General features: G+C 45.1%; 24 pseudogenes; all 24 read right to left on the bottom strand.

Moving 5' to 3' along the window:
- Nucleotides 1-56: 56 nt before the first annotated feature.
- LOC148254383 (5S ribosomal RNA) lies at nucleotides 57-175 on the bottom strand (annotated as a pseudogene).
- A 205-nt stretch (nucleotides 176-380) lies between these two features.
- LOC148254382 (5S ribosomal RNA) lies at nucleotides 381-499 on the bottom strand (annotated as a pseudogene).
- A 521-nt stretch (nucleotides 500-1,020) lies between these two features.
- On the bottom strand, nucleotides 1,021-1,138 carry LOC148254381 (5S ribosomal RNA; annotated as a pseudogene).
- Nucleotides 1,139-2,248: 1,110 nt separating this feature from the next.
- On the bottom strand, nucleotides 2,249-2,367 carry LOC148254380 (5S ribosomal RNA; annotated as a pseudogene).
- A 206-nt stretch (nucleotides 2,368-2,573) lies between these two features.
- On the bottom strand, nucleotides 2,574-2,692 carry LOC148254379 (5S ribosomal RNA; annotated as a pseudogene).
- A 417-nt stretch (nucleotides 2,693-3,109) lies between these two features.
- On the bottom strand, nucleotides 3,110-3,228 carry LOC148254378 (5S ribosomal RNA; annotated as a pseudogene).
- Nucleotides 3,229-3,572: 344 nt separating this feature from the next.
- On the bottom strand, nucleotides 3,573-3,698 carry LOC148254377 (5S ribosomal RNA; annotated as a pseudogene).
- A 1,247-nt stretch (nucleotides 3,699-4,945) lies between these two features.
- Nucleotides 4,946-5,063, bottom strand: LOC148254376 (5S ribosomal RNA; annotated as a pseudogene).
- A 2,141-nt stretch (nucleotides 5,064-7,204) lies between these two features.
- LOC148254375 (5S ribosomal RNA) lies at nucleotides 7,205-7,322 on the bottom strand (annotated as a pseudogene).
- Nucleotides 7,323-9,228: 1,906 nt separating this feature from the next.
- Nucleotides 9,229-9,347, bottom strand: LOC148254374 (5S ribosomal RNA; annotated as a pseudogene).
- Nucleotides 9,348-9,676: 329 nt separating this feature from the next.
- LOC148254373 (5S ribosomal RNA) lies at nucleotides 9,677-9,795 on the bottom strand (annotated as a pseudogene).
- Nucleotides 9,796-10,448: 653 nt separating this feature from the next.
- LOC148254372 (5S ribosomal RNA) lies at nucleotides 10,449-10,567 on the bottom strand (annotated as a pseudogene).
- A 209-nt stretch (nucleotides 10,568-10,776) lies between these two features.
- Nucleotides 10,777-10,895, bottom strand: LOC148254371 (5S ribosomal RNA; annotated as a pseudogene).
- A 1,219-nt stretch (nucleotides 10,896-12,114) lies between these two features.
- On the bottom strand, nucleotides 12,115-12,233 carry LOC148254370 (5S ribosomal RNA; annotated as a pseudogene).
- Nucleotides 12,234-12,559: 326 nt separating this feature from the next.
- LOC148254369 (5S ribosomal RNA) lies at nucleotides 12,560-12,678 on the bottom strand (annotated as a pseudogene).
- Nucleotides 12,679-13,439: 761 nt separating this feature from the next.
- Nucleotides 13,440-13,558, bottom strand: LOC148254368 (5S ribosomal RNA; annotated as a pseudogene).
- A 775-nt stretch (nucleotides 13,559-14,333) lies between these two features.
- LOC148254367 (5S ribosomal RNA) lies at nucleotides 14,334-14,452 on the bottom strand (annotated as a pseudogene).
- Nucleotides 14,453-14,779: 327 nt separating this feature from the next.
- LOC148254366 (5S ribosomal RNA) lies at nucleotides 14,780-14,898 on the bottom strand (annotated as a pseudogene).
- Nucleotides 14,899-15,226: 328 nt separating this feature from the next.
- LOC148254365 (5S ribosomal RNA) lies at nucleotides 15,227-15,345 on the bottom strand (annotated as a pseudogene).
- Nucleotides 15,346-15,680: 335 nt separating this feature from the next.
- LOC148254364 (5S ribosomal RNA) lies at nucleotides 15,681-15,799 on the bottom strand (annotated as a pseudogene).
- A 206-nt stretch (nucleotides 15,800-16,005) lies between these two features.
- Nucleotides 16,006-16,124, bottom strand: LOC148254363 (5S ribosomal RNA; annotated as a pseudogene).
- A 1,058-nt stretch (nucleotides 16,125-17,182) lies between these two features.
- On the bottom strand, nucleotides 17,183-17,301 carry LOC148254362 (5S ribosomal RNA; annotated as a pseudogene).
- A 1,250-nt stretch (nucleotides 17,302-18,551) lies between these two features.
- On the bottom strand, nucleotides 18,552-18,670 carry LOC148254361 (5S ribosomal RNA; annotated as a pseudogene).
- Nucleotides 18,671-19,018: 348 nt separating this feature from the next.
- On the bottom strand, nucleotides 19,019-19,136 carry LOC148254360 (5S ribosomal RNA; annotated as a pseudogene).
- Nucleotides 19,137-19,969: the final 833 nt, after the last annotated feature.

Raw genomic sequence — 19,969 nt, 5'->3', positions numbered from 1 at the left:
CCAGCAGTTCATAATTCCATTCGCGCGTAACGTCGAACGACCCATCAGAAAAAAAATAGTTGCAACACGAGGACTTCCCAGGAGGTTACACATCCGAGTACTACTCTCGCCCAAGCACACTTAATTGCGGAGTTCTGATGGGATCCAGTGCTATAGTGCTAGTATGATCGCACCTGTTTCATTTCGCGCTGAAAATATATACACTCCTTCTCCTTTCTTCCCCCTCCCATCATTTGTTTCCTTGTGCGTTCACATTTCACCTCTCCTTCTCGTTCTAATATCAATTAAAATGCCCCTACGTCTTTACTCACATTTGCGTATAAACCAGCGGACAATAGTTCCAGTCGCGCGTAACGTCGAACGACCCATCTGAAAAAAAATTTGTGCAACACGAGAACTTCCCAGGAGGTAACCCATCATTGTACTACTTTCGCCCAAGCACAGTTAACTACGGAGTTCTGATGGGATCTGGTGCATTAGTGCTAGTATGATCGCACCTGTTTCATTTCGCATTTTAGAAACACACAAACGTTCTCCTTCCATCTCTGCTCCCGTCATTTGTTTTCTTGTGCGTGCACACTGCACCTCTGCTTCTCGTTATAATATCAAGTAAAATGTCCCAACATCGTGACTCACATTTGCAAATAAACCAGCGGACCATAGTTCCCATCGCGCGTAACATCGAACAATCCATTTGAAAAAAATGGGTGCAACACGAGGACTTCCCTAGAGGTCCCCACTCCTAGTACTACACGCACCCAAACACATTTAACTGCGGAGTTCTGATGGGATCCAGTGAATTAGTAATGGTCTAATGGGACCTGTTTCATTCCGTGCTGCAAATACATACACTCATTCTCCTTCCCCCCCCCTCCCGTCATTTGTTTCTGCACAGTGCACCTCTCTTTCTCGTTCTAATATCAAGTAAAATGCTCCGACGCCGTGACTCACATTTACGAATAAGCCAGCGGACCGTAGTTCCAATCGCGCATAACGTCGAACGACCTATCTGTAAAAAAATTGGTGCAACACGAGGATTCCCAGAAGGATACCCATCCTAGTACTACTCTTGCCCAAGCACACTTAACTGCGGAGTTCTGACGGGATCCAGTGAATTAGTGATGGTATAATTGCACCTATTTCATTCCGTGCTGCAAATACATACACTCCATCTCCTTCTCTCGCCCCTCTTGTAATTTGTTTTCTTGTGTGTGCACACTACACCTCTCCTTCTCGTTCTAATATATAGTAAAATACTCCGTTGTCGTGACTCACATTTGCGAATAAACCAGCGGACCATAGTTCCAGTCACATGTAACGTCAAACGCCCCATCTGAAAAAATAGGTACAACACTAGGACTTCCCAAGAGGCCACCACTGTAGTACCACACTTGCCCAAACACAGTTAACTGCGGATGGGATCCGGTGCATTAGTTATGGTATAATGGCACATGTTTCATTCTGCGATGTAAATACCTACACTCCTTTTCCTTCCCTCCCCCCTCCCGTAATTTGTTTCCATGTGGGTGCACATTGCACCTCTTCTTCTCGTTCTAATATCAAGTAAAATGCCCCGGCGCCATGACACACATTTACGAATAAACAATTAGAGCATAGTTCTAGTTGCGTAAAACGTTGAACGCCCCATCTGAAAAAAATAGGTGCAACACGAGAACTTCCCAAGAGGTAACCACTCCTAGTACTACACTTACCCAAGCACATTTAACTGCAGAGTTCTGATGGGATCCGGTGAATTAGTGATGGTATAATAGAACCTGTTTCATTCTGCTTGCATGCTGCACCTTTGCTTCTCATTCTAATATCAAGTAAAATGCCTCGGCACCATCACTCACATTTGTGAATAAACCAGCGGAACATAGTTCGAGTCGCGCTTAACATCGAGCGACCCATCTGTAAAAAAATGGATGCAACATGAGTACTTCCGAGGAGGTCACACATCCTAGTACTACTCTCGCCCAAGCAGATTTAAATGCGGAGTTCTAATGGGATCTAGTGAATTAGTGCTGTTATGATCTCACATGTTTCATTTCGCGCTGCAAATACAGACACTCCTTCTCATTTCCTCCCACCTCCCATTATTTGTTTCCTTATGCGTGTACACTGTACCTCTCCTTTTCGTTCTAATATTAAGTAAAATGCATCGGCGACGTGACTCACATTTGCGAATAAACTAGTGGATCAAAGTTCTAGTCGTGCGTAACATCGAACGGGGCCATCTGCAAAAAAATGGGTGCAACACGAGTACTTCCCAAGAGGTCGCCCATCCTAATACTACTCTCGCCTAAGTACACTTAACTGCGGAGTTCTGATGGGATCCGGTGCATTAGTGTTGGTATGATCGCACCTGTTTCATTCTGCGCTGCAAATACATACACACCTTCTCCTTTCCTCCCCTATTTTCTCATTTATTTCCTTGTACGTGCATACTGCACCTCTTCTTCTCGTTCTAATATTAAGTAAAATGCCCCAGCTCCGTGACTCACATTTATGAATAAAACAGCAGACTATAGTTCTACTCGCGCGTAACGTCGAACAACCTATCTGCAAAAAAATGGGTGCAACACGAAGACTTCCCAGGAGGTCAACCGTCCTAGTATTACTCTCTCTCAAGCACACATAACTACGGAGTTCTGATGGGATCCGGTGAATTAGTGCTGGTATGATCGCACCTTTTTCATTCCGCGCTGCAAATACATACACTCCTTCTCCTTCCCTCTCCCGTCCCGTCATTTGTTTCCTTGTGCGTGCACACTGCACCTCTCTTTTTCGTTCTAATATCAAGTAAAATGTCCCAACGTCGTGACTCACATTTGTGAATAAACCAGTGGACCATAGTTCTAGTCGCTCGTAACGTCGAACGACCCATCTCGACTCATGCCCAATGAACTGATCGCCCCCCGCCTCTCATTTTTTGTTGTTCTACTATTTAAGATGCTCGCAATGATACTCTCATAACGTGATGGGCTTTAATTGAATGCTGGAAAAATATTAAGAAAAATGCTCAGGTGACGTGACTCACATTTGCAAATGAACCGGCGGACCATCGCTCTAGTCCAGTTGAATGCTTAACGCTCCATCTGCGAAAAGAAGGGTGCAACACGAGAACTTTTTAGGAGATCACCTATCCTAGTACTAGTCTCGCCCAAGCACACTTAACTACGGAGTTCAGATGCGATCCGGTGAACTAGTACTGGTATGATCGCACCCGTTCTAGTTTGCGCCAAAAGTACATATACCCCTTCTCCTTCCCTGTCCCCTCCCGTTGTTAGTTTCACTATGCGCGCACCTTACCTCTGCATCTAATTCTAATATTAAGCAAAATACTCCGGCGCCTTCACTCATACCCATATGAACGGATAGCGCTGTACCTCATTTTTTGTTGTTCAACTATGTAATATGCTCGCAGACACTCTTATCACGTGATGGGCTTTAATTGAATGCGCGAAAAATATTAAAAAAAATGCCCTCACGTTGTGACTCACGTTTGGGAATGAACTAGTGGACCGTCACTCCGATCCCACATAACGTTTAACGCCCAGTCTGAAAAAAGAAGGATGCAACACGAGAGCCGAGAGTTTCCCAGGAGGTAACCCATCCTAGTATTACTCTCGCCCAAGCACGCATAACTGCAGAGTTCTGATGGGATCCGGTGAACTAGTGCTGGGATGATCGCACCCTTTCTTGTTTGCACCGCAAATACATATGCCCCTTCTCCGTCCCTCTACCCTCCCGTCATTTGATTCGCTATGCTCGTACCTCACCTCTTCTTCTAGTTCTAATATTAAACGAAATGCCCCGGCGCCTCGACTCATGCCCATATGAACGGATCGCCCACCGCACCTCGTTTTTTGTTGTTATATTATGTAAGGTGCTCGCAATAACACTCTTATCACGTGATTAGTTTTAATTGAATGTGCAAAAAATATTAAGCAAAATGCCCTGACGGACCGTTGCTCTGGTCCCACGTAACATTTAATGCCTCATATGTAGAAAGAAGGGTGCAACAAGAGCACTTCCCAGAAGGTCACGCATCCTAGTAGTACTCTCGCCCAAGAACGCTTGACTGTAGAGTTCTGATGGGATCCAGTGAACTAGTGCTGGTATGATCGCAATCGTTTTGGTTTGCGCCGTAAATACATATACCCCTTCCCCTTCCCTCTCCCTTCCCATCATTTATTTCGCTGTGGGCGCAACTCACCTCTGCTTCTAGTTCTAATATCGAGCGAAATGCCCCGACGCCTCCACTCATGTCTATATGAAACACCCGCCGCACCTCCTTTTTCATTGTTCTACTATGTAAGATGCTCGCAATGACACTCTCAACACGTGATGGGCTTTAATTGAATGTACGAAAAATATTAAGCAAAATGTCCCGGCACTGTGACTCACGTTTGTGAATGAACCATCGGACCGTCGCTCTGGTCCCGCATAACATTTAATACCCCATCTGCAAAAAGAAGGGTGCAATACGAATACTTCCCAAAAGGTCACCCATCCTACTACTACTCTTGCTCAAGCATGCTTAATTGTGGAGTTCTGATAGGATCAGGTGAACTAGTGTTGGTATGATCGCACCCCTTCTAATTTACGCTGCAAAGACATATACCACTTCTCCTTCCCTCTCGCTTCCTGTCATTTGTTTCGCTGTGCACGCAACTCACCTCTGTTTCTAGTTCTAATATCGAGCGAAATGCCCCGGTGCCTCGACTCATGTCTATATGAATGAAACACCTGCCGCACCTCCTTTTTTGTTATTCTACTATGTATGATGCTCGTAATAATAATCTTATCACGTGGTGGGCTATAATTGAATGCACGAATAATATTAAGCAAAATGCTCCGGTGTCATGGCTCACATTTGCGAATTAACCGGCGACAGTCGCTCTAGTACCGCATAACATTTAACGCCCCATCGAAAAAAAGAAGGGTGCAACATGAGAACTTCCTAGGAGATCACCCATCCTTGTACTACTCTCGCCCAAGCACGATTAACTACAAAGTTCGATGGGATCCGATGCATTACTGCTGGTATGATCGCACCCCTTCCATTCTGCGCTGCAAATACATATACCACTTCTCCTTCCCTCTCCCCTCTCATCATTTATTTTGTTGTGTGCGCACACCGCACCTCTATTTCTAGTTCTAATATCAAGCAAAATGCCAAAGCATCTCAACTCATGCTCAGATGAACAGACTGCCCGCCACAACTCTATTTTCATTGTTCTACTATGTAAGATAATCATAATGACGTTCTTATCTCGTGATGGACTATAAATGAATGCATGAAAAATATTAAGCAAACTGTCCCAATGCCGCGACTCACACTGGCGGACTATCGCTCTGTTCATGCGTAATATTTAATGCCTCGTCCATAAAAAGATGGGTGGAACACGAGGACTTCGCAAGGGGTCACCCATCCTAATACTGCTTTCACCAGAGCACGCTTAACTGCAGAGTTCGACAGAATCCGATGTATTAGTGTTGGTATGATCATACCCCTTCTATTTCGTGCTGCAAATACATATATCCCTTCTCCTTCCCTTCCCCCTCCTGTCATTTGTTTCGCTGTGCATAGTTCTAATATCAAGCGAAATGTCCGGGCACCTCGACTCACGCCTAGATAAACGGACTGCCTGTCGTATCTCGTTTTTCATTGTTCTATTATGTAAGATGCTCGTAATGACACTCTTATCATGTGGTGGACTATAAATGAATGCACGAAAAATATTAAGCAAAATATTCTGGCGCCATGACTCATGCCAGCGGACTATGGCTCCTATTGCGCATAACGTTTAACACCCCATCTGTAAAAAGATGGGCGCAACACGAGGATTTTCCAAAAGATCACCCATCCTAGTACTACTCTCGCTAAAACACACTCAACAACGGAGTTCAATGGGATCTGGTGCATTAGAGATAGTATGATCGCACCTCTTTTATTTTGCGCTACAAATACATATACCCCTTCTCCCTCCCTCCCCCCCTGTTATTTGTTTCGCTATGCATGAACACCGCACCTCTGCCTATAGTTCTAATATAGAGCAAAATGCTCCGGCGCATCGACTCATGCCTAGATGAACAGACTACCCCCTGCACCTCATTTTTCGTTATTCTACTATGTAAGATGCTCGCAATGACACTCTTATTACGTGGCGAACTATAAATGAATGCACAAAAAATATTAAGAAAAATGTCTTGACGTTGCGACTCACTCCGAGGGATAATGGCTTTGATCACGCATAATGTTTAACGTCCCGTCAGCAAAAAAAAGAGTGGAACATGAGAACTTTCTTGGAGGTCACTCATCCTAGTACTACTTCCGCCCAAATACACTTAACTACAAAATTCGATGGGATCTAGTGCATTAGTGCTGGTATGATCGCACCCCTTCAATTCAATGCTGCAAATACATATACCCCTTCTCCTTCCCCCCCCCCCTCTCGTCATTTGTTTCGTTGTGCAAACACACCACACCTTTGTTTCTAGTTCTAATATCAAGCGAAATACCCCGGCACCTCGATTCACGTCCAGATGAATGAATCGCCCGCCGTACCTCATTTTTCATTGTTATACTATGTAAGATAATCGTAATGACACTCTTATCACGTGGTGAACTATAAATGAATGCACGAAAAATATTAAGCAAAATTTTCAGGCTCTGTGACTCACACCGACAGATTATGGCTCCGATCACACTTAACGTTTAACACTCCATCTACAAAAAGACGAGTTCAACACAAGGACTTTTCAGGAGGTCACCCATCCTAGAACTAATCTCGCCCAAGCACGCATGACTACAGAGTTCTGATGGGATCGTGTGCATTAGTGTTTGTATGATCGCAACTGTCTCATTCCCCACTACAAATACATATAGCCCTTCTCCTTCCCTCCCCCCCTCCCATCATTTATTTCGCTGTGCGGGCATACCACATCTCTGCTTCTAGTTCTAATATAGAGTGAAATGTCGTGTTGCTTCGACTCACACCCAGAAGAACAGAGGCCCGCTGCACCTCTTTTTTCATTGTTCTACTATGTAAGACTCTCATAATGAGACTTTTATCACGTGGTGGACTACAAATAAGTGCACATAAAATATTAAGCAAAATGTTTCAATGTCGCTACTCATGCCAGCGGACTGTGGCTCAGATCGCGCGTAACGTTCGACGCCCGATATACAAAAAGACGAGTGCAACAAGAGAACTTTCCAAGAGGTCACCCATCCTAGTACTACTCTTGCCCAAGCACGCTTAACTACGGAGTTCGATGGGATCCGGTGTATTAATGCTAGTATGATTGCACCCCTTCCATTTCGCGCTGTAAATACATATACCCCTTCTCCTTCCCTCCCCCCACCAGTCATTTTTTTCGCTGTGTGCGAACACCGCCCCTCTGTTTATAGTTCTAATATCAAGCAAAATGCCCCGACATCTCGACTCACGCCAGAAGAAAGGACTGCCCCCCGTACCTCATTTTTCTTTATTCTATTATGTAAGATGATCGTAATGACACTCTTATCACGTGGTAGACTATAAATGAATGCACGAAAAAATAGTAAGCAAAATTTTCTGGCGACGCGACTCACACCAGCAGATTGTGGCTCCGATCACATGTATCGTTTTACACCCATTTGCAAAAAGACAGTGCAACATGAGGACTTCTCATGAGGTTACCGATCTTAGTACTACTCTCGCCTAAGCATGCTTAACTGCATAGTTTGATGGGATCTAGTGCATTAGTGCTGGTATGATAGCACCCCTTCCATTCTGCATTGCAAATACATATACCCCTTCTCCTTTCCTCCCTTCCCTGTCATTTTTTTCGCTGTGCGCGCGTACTGCATCTCTTTTTCTAGTTCTAATATCAAGCAAAATGCCCTAGCACCTCGAATTATGCCCAGATTAAAGGACCACCTGCCACACTTTTTTTTTTCGTTGTTCTACTGTGTAAGATGCTTGTAATGACTCTGTTATCTCGTGGTGGACTATAAATGAGTGCAGAAAAGAAAGTAAGCAAAATGCCCCAGCACGACGATTCACGCCGACAAATGAACCAGCGGACTATGGCTCCAGTCGCGTGTAACGTTTGATGCCCTGTCTACAAAAAGACAGGTGCAACACAAGCACTTCCTAGGAGGACACTCATCCTAATACTACTCTCGCCCAAACACACTTAACTCTGTAGTTCTAATTTGATCAGGTGAATTAGTGATGGTATGATCGCAAATGTTTCATTCCGCGCTGCAAATACATACACTCCTTATCCTTCCCTCCCCTCTCCCGTCATTTCTTTCATTGTGTGTGCAAACTGCACCTCTCCATCTCGTTCTAATATCAAGTAAAATGCTCCGGCACTGTCACTCACATTTGCGAATAAATCACAGGACCATAGCTTCAGTCGTGCGTAACGTCGAAGGACCCATCTGTAAAAAAATGGGAGAAACACGAGGACTTCCCAGAAGGTCACCCATCCTAGTACTAATCTCGCCCAAGCACACTTAACTCCGGAGTTCTAATTTGATCCGATGAATTAGTGATGGTATGATCGCAAATGTTTCATTTCACGCTACAAATACATACACTCCATCTCCTTCCCTCCCCCCTCCCGTCATTTGTTTCCTTGTGCGTGTAAACTGCACCTCTCCTTCTTGTTCTAATATCAAGTAAAATGCTCCGGTGCCATCACTCACATTTGCGAATAAACTAGTGGACCATAGTTTAAGTCGAGCCCAACATCGAAGGACCCATCTGTAAAAAGATGGGTGAAACACGAGAACTTCCAAAGAGGTCACCCATCCTAGTACTACTCTCGCCCAAGCACACTTGACTGCAAAGTTCTGATGGTATCCAGTGCATTAATGCTTGTTTGATCGCACCTATTTCATTCCGCGCTGCAAATACATACACTTCATCTCCTTCCCTCCCCCCTCCCATCATTTGTTTCCTTGTGCGTGCACACTTCACCTCTGCTTCTCGTTTTAATAAAATGCCCCAGTGCCGTGGCTCTTATTTGTGAATAAACCAGCGGGCCATAGTTCCAGTCACGCGTAACATTGAATAGCCCATCTGCAAAAAAATGGGTGTAACACGAGAACTTCCCAAGAGGTCACTAATCCTAGTACTACTCTCGCCCAAGCACACTTAACTGCGGAGTTCTGATGGGATCCGGTGCATTAAGGTTATAATGTCAAACGACCCATCTGCAAAAAATTGGGTGAAATACGAGAACTTTCCAGGTGGTCATCCATCCTAACACTACTCTCGCCCAAGCACACTTAACTGCAGAGTTCTGATGGGATCCAATAATTTAGTGCTGGTATGATTGCACGTATTTCATTCTGCACTACAAATACATACATTCCATCTCTTTCCCTCCCCACTCAAGTCATTTGTTTCTTTGTACGCGCACACTGTGCCTCTCTTTCTTGTTCTAATATCAAGTAAAATGCCCCGATACTATGACTTACATTTGCGAATAAACCAGCGGACCATAGTTCCAGTCACACATAACATCGAACGACCCATCTGTAAAAAAATAAGTGCAACACGAGAACTTCCCAGGAGGTCACCCGTCGTAGTACTACTCTGCCCAAGCACACTTAACTGCGGACCATAGTTCCAGTCGTGTGTAACATCGAACGACCCATCTGCAAAAAAAATAGGTGCAACACGAGGATTTCCCAGGAGGTCACCCATTCTAGTACTACTCTCGCCCAAGCACACTTAACTACGGAGTTATGACGGGATCTGGTGCATTAGTACTGGTATAATGGCACCTCTTTCATTCTGCGATGCAAATACATACACTCCTTCTCCTTCCCTCTCCCCTCCCGTCATTTGTTTCCCTGTGCGTGCACAGTGCACCTCTCATTCTCGTTCTAATATCAAGTAAAATGCCTTGGTGCCGTGACTCACATTTGCGAATAAACCAGCGGACCATAGTTCCAGTCGTGCGTAACGTCGAACAACTCATCTGCAAAAAAATAGGTACAACACGAGGACTTCCCAGGAGGTCACCTATTCTAGTACTACTCTCACCCAAGCAAACTTAACTACGGACTTCTGAAGGGATCCAGTGCATTAGTGCTTGTATGATCGCACTTGTTTCATTCCACACTGCAAAAACATACATTTCTTCTCCTTCCCTCCCCCTTCCCGTCATTTGTTTCCTTGTGCGTGCACACTGCACCTCTCCTTCTCATTCTAATATCAAGTAAAATGCTCCGGCGCTGTGACTCACATTTGCGAATAAAGCAGCAGACCATAGTTCCAGTCGCACTTAACATCGAACGACCCATCTGTAAAAAAATAAGTGCAACACGAGAACTTCTCAAGAGGTCACCCATCATAGAACTACTCTGCCCAAGCACACTTAACTGCGGACCATAGTTCCAGTAGTGCGTAACGTCGAAAGACCCCTCTGCAAAAAAATAGGTGCAACAAGAGGACTTCCCAGGAGGTCACCCATTCTAGTACTACTCTTGCCCAAGCACACTTAATTGCGGACATCTGATGGGATCCGGTGCATTAGTGCTGGTATGATCGCACTTGTTTTATTCCGCGCTGCAAATACATACACTCCTTCTCCTTCCCCCCCCCCCCCTCTCGTCATTTGCTTTCTTGTGCGTGCACACTGCACCTCTCCTTCTCGTTCTAATATCAAGTAAAATGCTTCGGTGCCGTGACTCATATTTGTGAATAAACCAGCGGACCATAGTTCCAGTCATGCGTAATGTCGAACGACCCATCTGCAAACAAATAGGTGCAACACGAGGACTTCCCAGGAGGTCAACTATTCTAGTACTATTCTCGCCCAAGCAAACTTAACTACGGACTTCTGATGGGATCCAGTGCATTAGTGCTGGTATGATCGCACTTGTTTCATTCCACGCTGCAAAAACATACACTTCTTCTCCTTCCCTCCCCCTTCCCGTCATTTGTTTCGTTATGCGTGCACACTGCACCTCTCCTTCTCGTTCTAATATCAAGTAAAATGCTCCGGCGCTGTGGCTCACATTTGCGAATAAACCAGCAGACCATAGTTCTAGTCGCACTTAACGTCGAACGACCCATCTGTAAAAAAATAACTGCAACACGAGAACTTCCCAGGAGGTCACCCATCATAGAACTACTCTGCCCAACACACTTAATGGCAGACCATAGTTCCAGTAGTGTGTAACGTCGAACGACCCATCTGCAAAGAAATAGGTGCAACATGAGGACTTCTCAGGAGGTCACCCATTCTAGTACTACTCTTGCTCAAGCACACTTAATTGCGGACTTCTGATGGGATCCGGAGCATTAGTTCTGGTATTATCGCACTTGTTTTATTCCGTGCTGCAAATACATACACTCCTTCTCCTTCCCTCCCCCTCCCGTCATTTGTTCCCTTATTCGTGCAACATTGCACCTCTCCTTCTCGTTCTAATATCAAGTAAAATGCCTCGGTGCTGTGACTCACATTTGCGAATAAACCAGCAGACCATAGTTCTAGTCGTGCGTAACGTCGAACGACCCATCTGTAAAAAATAAGTGGAACATGAGAACTTCCCAGGAGGTCACCCATCGTAGTGCTACTCTGCCCAAACACACTTAACTGCGGATTATAGTTCCAGTCGTGCGTAACGTCGAACGACCCATATGCAAAAAAATAGGTGCAACACGAGGACTTCCTAGGAGGTGACCTATTCTAGTACTACTCTCGCTCAAGCATACTTAACTGCGGATTTCTGATGGAATCCGGTGCATTAGTGCTGGTATGATCCCACTTGTTTCATTCCGCGCTGCAAATACATACACTTCTTCTCCTTCCCTCCCCCCTCCAGTCGTTTGTTTCCTTCTGCGTGCACAATGCACCTCTCCTTCTTGTTCTAATATCAAGTAAAATGCCGCGTACCGTGACTCATTTTTGCTAATAAACCAGCAGAATATAGTTCTTATCGCACGTAACGTCGAACGACCCATCTGTAAAAAAATAAGTACAACACGAGAACTTCCCAGGAGGTCACCCATCGTAGTACTACTCTGCCCAAGCACACTTAACTGCGGACCATAATTCCGGTCGTGCGTAACGTTGAACGACCCATATGCGAAAAAACAGGTGCAACACGAGGACTTCCCAAGAGGTCACCTATTCTAGTACTACTCTCGCCCAAACATACTTAATTCCGGACTTCTGATGGGATCCGGTGCATTAGTGTTGATATGATCACACTTGTTTCATTCCACGCTGTAAATACATACACTCCTTCTCCTTCCCTCCCCCTCCCGTCATTTATTTCCTTGTCGTGCACACTGCAACCCTCCTTCTCGTTCTAATATCAAGTAAAATGCTCCGGCGCCGTGACTCACATTTGTGAATAAACCAGCGGACCATAGTTCCAATCACGCGCAACGTCGAACAACCCATCTATAAAAAAATAAGTGCAACACGAGAACTTTCCAGGAGGTCACCCATCGTAGTACTACTTTTCCCAAGCACACTTAACTGTGGGCCATAGTTCAAGTCATGCGTAACGTCGAACGACCCATCTGCAAAATAATAGGTGCAACACGAGGACTTCCCAGGAGGTCACCCATTCTAGTACTACTCTCGCCCAAGCACACTTAACTGCGAACTTCTGATGGGATCCGGTGCATTAGTCCTGGTATGATCGCACTTGTTTTATTCCACGCTGCAAATACATACACTCCTTCTCCTTCCCTCCCCTCTCTCGTCACTTGTTTTCTTGTGCGTGCACACTGCATCTCTCCTTATCGTTCTAATATCAAATAAAATACCCTAGTGTCGTGACTCACATTTGTGAATAAACCAGCAGACCATAGTTCCAGATGTGCGTAACGTCGAACGACCCATCTGTTAAAAAATAAGTGCAAAATGAGAACTTCCCACGAGGTCACCCATCGTAGTACTACTTTGCCCAAGCACACTTAACTGCGGACCATAGTTCCAGTCGTGTGTAATGTCGAACGACCCATCTGCAAAAAAATAGGTGCAACACGAGGTCACCTATTCTAGTACTACTCTTGCCCAAGCACACTTAATTGCGGACTTCTGATGGGATCCGGTGCATTAGTGCTTGTATGATCGTACTTGTTTACTTCCGCACTGCAAATACATACACTCCTTCTCCTTCCCTCCCCCCTGCCGTCATTTGTTTCTTTGTGCGTGCACACTGCACCTCTCCTTTTCGTTCTAATATCAAGTAAAATACCCCGGCGTCGTGACTCATATTTTCGAATAAACCAGCGGATCATAGTTCCAGTCGCGCTTAACGTCGAACGACCCATATGTTAAAAAATAAGTGCAACACAAGAACTTCCCAGGAGGTCACTCATCGTAGTACTACTTTGCCCAAGCAACTTAACTGCGGACCATAGTTACAGTCGTGCGTAATGTCGAACGACCCATCTACAAAAAAATAGGTGCAACACGAGGACTTCCCAGGAGGTCACCCATTCTAGTACTACTCTTGCCCAAGCACACTTAACTGCGGACTTCTGATGGGATCCGGTGCATTAGTGCTGGTATGATCGCACTTGTTTCATTCCGCGCTGCAAATACATACACTCCTTCTCCTTCCCTCGCCCCTACCGTCATTTGTTTCCTTGTGTGTGCATACTGCACCTCTCCTTCTCGTTCTAATATCAAGTAAAATACCCTGTCGTCGTGACTCACATTTTCGAATAAACTAGCGGACCATAATTTTAATCGACCGTAATGTCGAACGACCCATCTGTTAAAAAATAAGTGCAACACGAGAACTTCCCAGGAGGTCACCCATCGTAGTCTACTTTGCCAAAACACACTTTACTGCGGACCATAGTTCAAATCGTGTGTAATGTCAGGCGACCCATCTATAAAAGAATAGGTGCAACAAGAGGACTTCCCAGGAGGTCACAAATTCTAGTACTACTCTTGCCCAAGCACACTTACCTGCGGATTTCTGATGGGATCCGGTGCATTAGTCCTAGTATTATCGCACTTGTTTTATTCCGCGCTGCAAATACATACACTTCTTCTCCTTCCCCCCCCCCCTCCCGTCATTTGTTTCCTTGTGCGTGCACACTGCACCTCTCTTTCTGGTTCTAGTATCAAGTAATATACCCCTGTGTCGTGACTCATATTTTCGAATAAACTAGCGGACCATAGTTCCAGTCGCTTTTAACGTCGAACGACCCATATGTTAAAAAATAAGTGCAACACGAGAACTTCCCAGGAGGTCACTCATCGTAGTACTACTTTGCCCGAGCACACTTAACTGCGGACCATAGTTACAGTCGTGTGTAATGTCGAATGACCCATCTGCAAGAAAATAGGTGCAATACGAGGACTTCCCAGGAGGTCACCCATTCTAGCACTACTCTCGCCCAAGCACACTTAACTGCGGACTTCTGATGGGATCCGATGCATTAGTGCTGGTATGATCCCACTTGTTTCATTCTGCGCTGCAAATACTTACACTCCTTCTCCTTCCCTCCCCCCTACCGTCATTTGTTTCCTTGTGCGTGCACACTGCACCTCTCCTTCTCGTTCTAATATCAAGTAAAATACCCCAGCGTCGTGACTCACATTTTTAAATAAACCAGCGGACCATAGTTTCAGTCGCGCGTAACGTCGAACGACCCATCTGTCAAAAAATAAGTGCAAAATGAGAACTTCCCAGGAGGTCACCCATCGTAGTACTACTTTGCCAAAACACACTTTACTGCGGACCATAGTTCAAATCGTGTGTAATGTCGAGCGACCCATCTGTAAAAAATAGGTACAACACGAGGACTTCCCAGGAGGTCACAAATTCTAGTACTACTCTCACCCAAGCACACTTAACTGCAGACTTCTGATGGGATCCGGTGCATTAGTGCTGGTATTATCGCACTTGTTTTATTCTGCGCTGCAAATACATACACTCCTTCTCCTTCCCTCCCCCCTGCCGTCATTTGTTTCCTTGTGCGTGCACACTGCATCTCTCTTTCTTGTTCTAGTATCAAGTAAAATACCCCGGCGTCGTGACTCACATTTATGAATAAACTAAGGGACCATAGTTACAGTCGCGTGTAACGTCAAACGACCCATCTATTAAAAAATAAGTGCAACACGAGAACTTCCCAGGAGGTCACCCATCCTAGTACTACTTTGCCCAAACACACTTAACTGCAGACCATTGTTCTAGTCGTGCCTAACGTCGAACGACCCATCTGCAAAAAAATAGGTGCAACACGAGGACTTCCTAGGAGGTCACCTATTCTAGTACTACTCTCGCCCATGCACATTTAACTGCGGACTTCGATTGGGATCCGGTGCATTAGTGCTGGTATGATCGCACTTGTTTTATTTCACGCTGCAAATACATACACTCCTTCTCCTTCCCTCCTCCCTCCTCCCTCCTGTCATTTATTTCCTTGTGCGTGTACACTGCACCTCTCCTTCTCGTTCAAATATCAAGTAAAATGCCCCGGCGCCGTGACTCACATTTACGAATAAACCAAGGGACCATAGTTCCAGTCGCGCGTAACGTCAAACAACCCATCTGTAAAAAAATAAGTGCAACACGAGAACTTCCTGGGAGGTCACCCATAGTAGTACTACTCTGCCCAAACACACTTAACTGCGGACCATATTTCCAGTCATGCGTAACGTCGAACGACCCATCTGCAAAAAAATAGGTCCAACACGAGGACTTCCCAGGAGATCACCCATTCTAGTACTACTCTCGCCCAAACACACTTAAATGCAGACTTCTGATTGGATCCGGTTCATTAGTGTTGGTATGATCGCACTTGTTTTATTCTGCGTTGCAAATACATACACTCCTTCTCCTTCCCTCCCCCATCCCGTCATTTATTTCCTTGTGCGTGCACACTGCTCCTCTTCTTTTCATTCTAATATCAAGTAAAAAGCCCTGGTGTCATGATTCACATTTGTGAATAAACCAGCGGACTAAAGTTCCAGTCGCACGTAACATCAAACGACCCATCTGTAAAAATATAAGTGCAACACGAGGACTTCCCAAGAGGTCACCCGTTCTAGTACTACTCTCGCCCAAGCATACTTAGCTGCGGAGTTCTGTTGGGATCTGGTGCATTAGTACTGGTATAATGACACTTGTTTCTTTCTGCAATGCAAATATATGCACTCTTTCTCCTTCTCTCTCCCCTCCCGTCATTTGTTTTCTTGTGCGTGCACACTGCACCTCTGCTTCTCATTCTCATATCTAGTAAAATGCCCCGGCACCGTGACTCTTATTTGTGAATAAACCAGCGGACCATAGTTCCAGTCGTGCATAAGGTCGAACGACCAATCTGCAAAAAAATATGTGCAACACGAGTACTTCTCAGGATTCTAATACTACTCTCGCCCAAAGACACTTAACTGCAGAGTTCTGATGGGATCCGATGCATTAGTGCTTGTATGATCGCACCTGTTTCATTCCATGCTGCAAATACATATACTCCTTCTCCTTCCCTCCCCTCTCCTGTCATTTGTTTCCTTATGTGTGCACACTGCACCTCTCCTTCTCATTATAATATTAAATAAAATTTTTCGGTGCCGTGACTCACATTTGCGAATAAACCAGTAGGCCATAATTCCAGTCGCGTATAATGTCGAACGCCCCATCTGAAAAAAATAGGTACAACACAAGGACTTCCTAAGAGGTCACAACTTCTAGTACTACACTCGCCTAAACCCATTTAACTTCAGAGTTCTGATGGGATCTGGTGAATTAATGATGGTATAATGGCACCTGTTTCATTCTGCGCTGTAAATACATACACTCCTTCTCTTTTCCTCCCCCCTCCCGTCATTTGTTTCCTTGTGCGTGCACACTGCACCTCTTCTTCTCGTTCTAATATCAAGTAAAATACCTCGACGCCGTGACTTACATTTATGAATAAACCAGCAGACTAAAGTTCCAATTGCGCGTAACGTCGAACAACCCATCTCGACTTATGCCCATATAAACGGATCGCCCGCTGCCTCTCATTTTTTGTTGTTCTACTATTTAAGATGCTCGCAATTACAGTCTCATCATGTGATGGGCTTTAATTGAATGCTAAAAAAATATTAAGAAAACTTCTCCGGTGCCGTGACTCACATTTACAAATGAACCGGCGGACCATCGCTCTGGTACAGCTGAATGTTTAACTCCCCGTCTACAAAAAAAAAGGTGCAACACAAGAACTTCCCAAGAGATCACCCATCCCAGTACTACTCTCGCCCAAGCACGCTTAACTACAGAGTTTAGATGGGATCCGGTGAACTAGTGCTGGTATGATCGCACCCATTCTAGTTTGCGTCGTAAGTACATATACCCCTTCTCCTTTCCTCTCCCCTTCTGTCATTTGGTTCGCTGTGCGTGCACCTCACCTCTACATCTAATTCTAATATCAAGCTAAATACCCTGGCGTCTCGACCTGTGCCCATATGAACGGATAGCGCCACATCTCATTTTTTATTGTTCTACTATGTAATATGCTCACAGACACTCTTATCACGTGATGGGCTTTAATTGAATGCGCGAAAAATATTGAACAAAATGCTCCGACGCCGTGACTCACGTTTGCGAATGAACCGGTAGACCGTCGCTACAGTCCCGCGTAACGTTTAACGCCCAGTCTGAAAAAAGAAGGATGCAACACGAGAGCTGAGAGCTTCCTAGGAGATAACCCATCCTAGTACTACTCTCGCCCAGGCACGCATAACTGCAGAGTTCTGATGGAATCCGGTGAACTAGTGCTGATATGATCGCACCCTTTCTTGTTTGCACCGCAAATATATATGCCCCTTCTCCTTCCCTCTCCCCTCCCATTTTTTGATTCGATGTGCGCGCACCTCACTTCTTCTTCTAGTTCTAATGTTACGCGAAATGCCCCAGCGCCTTGACTCATGCCCATATGTATGGATCGACCATCGCACCTCATTTTTTGTTGTTATATTATATAAGGTGCTCGTAATGACACACTTATCACGTGATTGGTTTTAATTGAATGTGCAAAAAATATTAAGCAAAATGTCCCGGCATACCGTCACTCCGTTCCCGTGTAACATTTAACGCCCTATTTGTAGAAAGAAGGGTGGAACACGAGTACTTCCCAGAAGGCCACACATCCTAGTACTACTCTCACCCAAGAACGCTTGATTACGGAGTTCTGATGGGATCCGGTGAACTAGTGCTGGTATGATCGTAATCGTTATGGTTTGCGCCACAAATACATATAACCCTTCCCCTTCCCTCTCCCTTCCCATCATTTATTTCGCTGTGGGCGCAACTCACCTCTACTTCTAGTTCTAATATCGAGCGAAATGCCCCGGCACCTCGACTCATGTCTATATAAAACACCCAGCGCACCTCCTTTTTCATTGTTCTACTATGTAAGATGCTCGCAATGACACTCTCAACACGTGATGGACTTTAATTGAATGCACGAAAAATATTAAGCAAAATGTTCCGGTGCCGTGACTCACGTTTGTGAATGAACCGTCGGACCATCTCTTTGGTCCCGGTAACATTTAATGTCCCCTCTACAAAAAGAAGGGTGCAACACGAGTACTTCCTAAGAGGTCACCCATCCTACTACTACTCTCACCCAAGTACGCTTGACTGCGGAGTTCTGATGAGATCCGGTGAACTAGTGCTGGTATGATCGCACCCCTTCTAATTTGCACCGTAAAGACATATACCACTTGTCCTTCCCTCTCCCTTCTCGTCATTTGTTTCGCTGTGCGCACAACTCACCTCTGCTTCTAGTTCTAATATCGAGTGAAATGCCCTGGCACCTCGACTCATGCCCATATGAACGGATCGCCCGCCGTACCTCATTTTTCGTTGTTCTACTATTTAAGATGTTCGCAATGATACTCTCATCACTTGATGGGCTTTAATTAAATGCATGAAAAGTATTAAGAAAAATGCCCCGGCACTGTGACTAACATTTGCGAATGAACAGGCAGACTGTCACTCCAGTCCCCTGTAACATTTAACGCCCCGTCTGCAAAAAAAAAGGTGCAACACGAGTGCTTCCCAAGAGGTCACCCATCGTAGAACTACTCTCGCCCAAGCACGCTTAACTACAGAGTTCTGATGGATCCCGTGAAATAATGCTGGTATGATCGCACCCCTTCTAATTTGTGCCGCAAAGACATATATTCCTTCTCCTTCCCTCTCCCTTCTCGTCATTTGTTTTGTTGTGCACGCAACGTACCTCTACTTCTAGTTCAAATATCGAGCGAAATGCTCCGGTGCCTCGACTCATGTCTATATGAACGGAACACCCGCCACACCTCTTTTTTTATTGTTCTACTAAGTAAGATGCTCGTAATAATAATCTTATCACGTGGTGGGCTAATATTGAATGCACGAATAATATTAAGCAAAATGCTCTGGCGCCGTGACTCATGTTTGCGAATTAAACAGTGACTGTTGCTCTAGTCCCGCGTAACATTTAACGCCTCATCTGCAAAAAGAAGGGTGCAACATGAGAACTTCCTAGGAGATCACCCATCCTAATATTACTCTCGCCCAAGCACGATTAACTACGAAGTTCGATGGGATCTGATGCATTAGTGCTGGTATGATCGCACACCTTTCATTCTGCGCTGCAAATACATATACCACTTCTCCTTCCCTCTCCCCTCTCATCATTTATTTTGTTGTGCACGCACACCGCACTTCTGTTTCTAGTTCTAATATCAAGTGAAATACCAAGGCATCTCAACTCATGCCTAGATGAATAGACTGCCCGTCACAACTCTATTTTTATTGTTCTTTTATGTAAGATAATCGCAATGACATTCTTATCTCGTGATGGAATATAAATGAATGCATGAAAAATATTAAGCAAAATGTCCAAATGCCGCGACTAACACTAGCGGGCTGTTGCTCCGGTCACGCGTAATATTTAACGCCCCGTCCATAAAAAGACGGGTGGAACACGAGGACTTCGCAGGAGGT

This window comes from Carica papaya, chromosome 5 (genome assembly GCF_054855325.1).
Source record: "Carica papaya isolate Zhongbai chromosome 5, ASM5485532v1, whole genome shotgun sequence".
In the NCBI taxonomy this organism is placed as follows: domain Eukaryota; kingdom Viridiplantae; phylum Streptophyta; class Magnoliopsida; order Brassicales; family Caricaceae; genus Carica; species Carica papaya.
Note: the sequence above shows the minus strand (reverse complement) of the source record. Positions and strands in the feature narration are given on the sequence as shown.